The sequence below is a fragment of the Adiantum capillus-veneris genome, chromosome 15 (assembly GCF_014529385.1).
Source record: "Adiantum capillus-veneris isolate H3 chromosome 15, ASM1452938v2, whole genome shotgun sequence".
Taxonomy (NCBI): Eukaryota; Viridiplantae; Streptophyta; class Polypodiopsida; order Polypodiales; family Pteridaceae; genus Adiantum; species Adiantum capillus-veneris.
Genome location: NC_140945.1, coordinates 7,417,553 through 7,422,480, shown reverse-complemented (window position 1 = coordinate 7,422,480; position 4,928 = coordinate 7,417,553).

Here is a 4,928-nt window from a genome sequence, read left to right as displayed (position 1 = left end):
TTTGACAAGTTTTAAGGTCAAAACCTCATCACTATCGTTTCACTCAGACTCTACAGACACAATGACTCATTTATCCCGCCAAATTGGTCATAAAAAGAAGAATTTTCATGTCATAAAACAGCTATAAGGAACCTTTTAAAAAATCCATTCCAACTAATCTCAAGCTCGCAACCCCATTGCGGTCACTAACACGTATGAAATTTTGGAGTTTCTTTTCGGACCAAGCTTAAAATCTAGCTAGTATTTGATCATTTAGTCGGCTAAACTTAGGCTAGGAACTCATTTAAAACTGATAATTTCCTATTAAACCCAGACTGGAATGCCTAATGGCCATGGTTTGAATTTGAATTCGCTAACCTAACTATCAGCAAACTCCCTAAAATTGACTCGAGTCATCAAGTGATTAACTACTTTAGGTAAAAACGTATCAGCCTGTAGTTATAAAAGTTGACAAAACTTAGAACTAATGCATTCATTATGGAAATCATTAACATGCTAATGCACCTAACATGCCCATGCAAATCCCAATTAACCCCAGTTTTGGTACAAAATGTAAAATATCTTGGTGTTTACAATGGACTGCTAAAGAGAAAATGCTTTTGAAAAGCTCAAAGAGAAGTTTACTTCCCAACCAGTGCTTACACTACTGGATCTCTCAAAGCCATCTGAGGTCCAATGTGATGCTTGTGGAGATTTCCTTGGAGCACTCTTGCTTCAAGAAGGGCGTTCCATAACATATGAAAGTTGAAGACTCAATACCCATGAACGAGTGTTGAGCATATACAAAAAAGGACTACTAGTTGTTCTACATGCCCTAGACACATGGAAGCACTATCTTTTGGGGACTCCATTCATCTTACAAACAGACGACCAAAGTCTTAAGTACTTCATGATGCAAACCAAGCTTTCTGACAAACAAATGAGGTGGGCAAATTTTCTTTCGCAATTCAATTTTCATATTGCTCATATTGTTGGTAAGCATAATCAAGTGGCCGATGCACTATCACAATGACCCAAAGTCAATGTAGTATCCATAGCAACTCACAATGATCTATCTTTTATGATAGACGAGTATGCTATTGACCCTGATTTTAAGGACATAATGTCATCCCTTGCCTTAGGGAAGAAATAAGAACCATTCACCTTGCAAGATGGTTATCTTCTCCATGGCAATAGGCTATGTGTTACTCACTCCCTTCGTGAGAAAGTGATGTATGAATCCCATGATCCTCCCTATGCAAGGCATAGCAGGATTCAACCTACTCTTCGAGGAGTAGAAACGTATTTCTATTGGTATACCATGAAAGTGGACATACAAGAGTATGCTTCAAAATGTGTGGTATGCCAAAAGACAAAGTATGATAGAGGGAAGCAACCTGGGTTACTCCAGCAATTTCCAATCCCTAATTTGCATTGGGGGAGTATATCCATGGATTTTATCTTTGGATTACCCAAGTCTGTCCGTGGGAATATGGACAACAGTTAACAGATTTAGCAAGCAAGCACACTTTATACTTGTCAAATAGACTATTAAAGGCACACCAAATGGCAACCCTCTTCATCTCCCAGATTTTCAAACACCATGGATTGCCAACATCCATCATGTCAGATAGAGATCCTAGAATGATCCGTAATTTTTGGAAGGGTCTCTTGAAAATCTAGGTACAAGGTTGAATTTGCCTTTGGCCTATCACCCACAAATGGATGGCCAAAGTGAGATAGTCAACCTTACAATTCTCGATCTACTAAAGACCTATGTTACAGAAATAGATCAATGCTCACAATGGGAGAAGTATCTACCACTTGTAGAGTATGCGTATAATAACACTGTCCATACTACTACAAGAAAGGCACCTTTTGAGATCATTGAGGGAAGACCTAAAATTCCCTTGCTACTTAAGGTACATGGGAAGATCTTTGCTACCAATGAGTATAGCCGAGGCCTACAAGAATATTTCCAATATATTAAGGAGGCTATATCCATCTCTCAACAAAGGCAAAAAGATGTTGGTAATAAGCACAGAAGGGTCTTTACATTCAAAGAAAATGATTGGATCTTACTCAAGTTTCCCAAGGCTCGATTGAGGCAAACTACGGGCAAAAATCCTACGGGCCATCAAAAGTATTATGCTAGATTAGCAAAAAGATACTATGGTCCCTTTCAAATCTTGAAGCCAATCAATGAGACATTGTATCAACCCAAGTTGTCCAACCATTGGCTCATACACAATGCTTTTCATGTGAGCCTACTTAAGCCTTACAAAGGAGAGCCACCAAGAGAACCAGTTATTGAATACCCTCCAGAGATCAAAGATCAAGAAGAGGTGCTACAACCCAAAGCTATCTTTGACATGAGGACAAGGTGCTACAACATGGTAAGATTATTCGACGATATCTTATTAAGCTCAAAAATTATCCTTTTGAAGATGTTAGGTGGATGCAAGGAACACAGCTTAAGGATAATATGAACCTTGTCAATGCTTACAATGTTATACTAGAGTAAGCAGATGTAAATGCTTTCTAAATGAACAAATTTTTTGTCTTATAAGACTAGTTCTCTTTTTTTCGTGCACAAATTTAAGTAGAATGCATTCTTAGAATCATGTTTGTGTTGACGACGTCTCTCAAACACCAAGTAGAATTTGTCACTCTACTTTGGAACTATGATATGGACTGAAGAGCAGACATGCTTGCGGTGGCAGCTAAGTCTCCCAAGCACCAAATGGATTAGTCATCCATTTTGGAATGATGTCGTAGGCCCAAAAAGGGATCCTCTACCCGCTAAGAAACATGGACTAATGGCTAAGACTTTATCTTCTCTACCTCATAGTCAAGGATGACTATGGCTTCAAGGGAGAGGTAATGTCATAAAATCTAATATCTAGCTTTACCCAAATGAATTTCTCATGTTAAATTGATCATTTAATATGGGAAGGTAAAGGGGGAACAAGAGCTAGAAGATAGATATGGGTTGTTAAATTTAACTCAACACGGGGCCAAAAGGAGATGGTTAGAGATGGTCTACTGAAGAACAATGTGCTAATAATGGAGCTTAAAAGGCCTTAGGGCTAGCTTCAATAAATACCTCTAAAGGTTAGTGTTAAAAGTCTTTAGACCTTAAGCAAGCTGAGCGTATGCTTGATGTGTTCAAGTCAAATATGAGCCCTAAAGGTAGGGACATGGGGAGAGAGAACACACACACACACAAGGCAAGCCCAAAAAGCATTAAGGCCACATGTCAGGCCCCTAGCAATATTGCCCTCATTGCTTGAACCCTATTGGATGACCTATAGGAATGTCCAATGAGAATTTAGATTCAATTAAATAATTAATATTTTTCTCTTAAAAGGAAAAAAGGAGGACATTTGTCCAAATGCTACAATTAATAAATTAAAGAAAGGGAAAAGGAGGACAAATGCCACAATTAAGAAATTCAAGTCTTTCTCTCAAAGGGGGAAAGGAGGACATTTGTCCAAATGATACAATTTAAGTAACTAAGATCTTTCTCTTAAAGGGGGAAAGGAGGGCGCTTGTCCAAAGGCTACAATTAAAATAAATAAGAACTTTTTCTCAAAAGGGGAAAGGAGGACTTATATACTCCACAAGCCACACACACACCCACCCCATTGTGTGTTGTGCACACAAGTCATCTCCTTCTCCAATTTTGAGAAGTAGAGAGCCTACACCAACACCTCTTGGCTATGGAATGCAAATCCAACCAAGAGCCATGCTTCAAAGCAATGCTTACCATCTTCTTTACCTCCATTACGATGCTATGCTATGCAATAAGAGTAATGATATGTGGGAAAACTATTTCTTTCTCGTAAGAATACTCCTTCTTCTTCTTTCCTTCCCTCATTCCCTGCTATCTCTCTCTACCTTCGAAGGCGTTTGAGGTCTTAGGACTGAGACCGGGGACAAGCTAATGTTCTTGTAAAAGTTACGGGCATAATTTTGATGCATGAAGCTTACCATCTTCATTGCATCAATTAGGTCTCAAGGAACACAAAGCTTGTATTGTACCAAGTCTCTCTTCATGGGAGAATCTATAATACAAAAACCTTTTGGAGGGGTACCGCTCCAAGTAAATCCAGTCCCCCAAGTGTTGTTAATTTCTCTAATTCTCTCTCTCTCTCTTTTACAAGTATTGTTCATGCCAAGATAACTAGGTATAATGATTATGTTGCTATGTCTAATTAAGTACTCTTCTTATGTTATGATGAATTCTCTTAAAGAATGCTCACGACAATCATCTTAATTCTTCTACTCTCAATGTCATAGCCATATTCCATTACAAAGGCCAAGAAGATCTAGGATATTGACGGATGTGAAACAAGGGGGTCTTTCCAAATGCAAGCACATACACTTGCATCTTGAAGGCAAGGGTTAGCAAGCTCTGGGCTGTTTTCAGTAGATGCAGAGAGAGGAATTCTCTCAATCCAATCATGCACACTTGCACCTTGAGGCATGTGGCATTACACAAGAAGATGCTGATATGGGCAAAAGAATTCACGGTGATATTGTGGGTTAGGGTTGTTGAAAGAAAATCCACATAACACCGCCAAAGGCGGCAGCGTCATACTAGTAAATTATTAGAAGTGCATGTTATGGCACCATGGAATCCTTTGTGTGGACTTATTTTGGTGATGCGAGCAAGCTTACAAGGTTACATAAGAAGCAAGAGTTTTTAACGTATAGAGGAAAGGTTGATTGGAAAATAGATGAGACTACCAAGGAAGTTCGGGGTCACGTTCTTCGTTACTCTCAATAGCCCATTTATAGATGGCTATTGTATACCTCTTGTCTCTATATATGTAAAGCAATACCAAATTTTGAATTTCATGTAGATATTATGCCTTACTTGCCTAAAACTAGTGACAAACTTCTAGCAAGTTGTTTGCTTTGCTTGATAGTGGGACCTTTCGAAC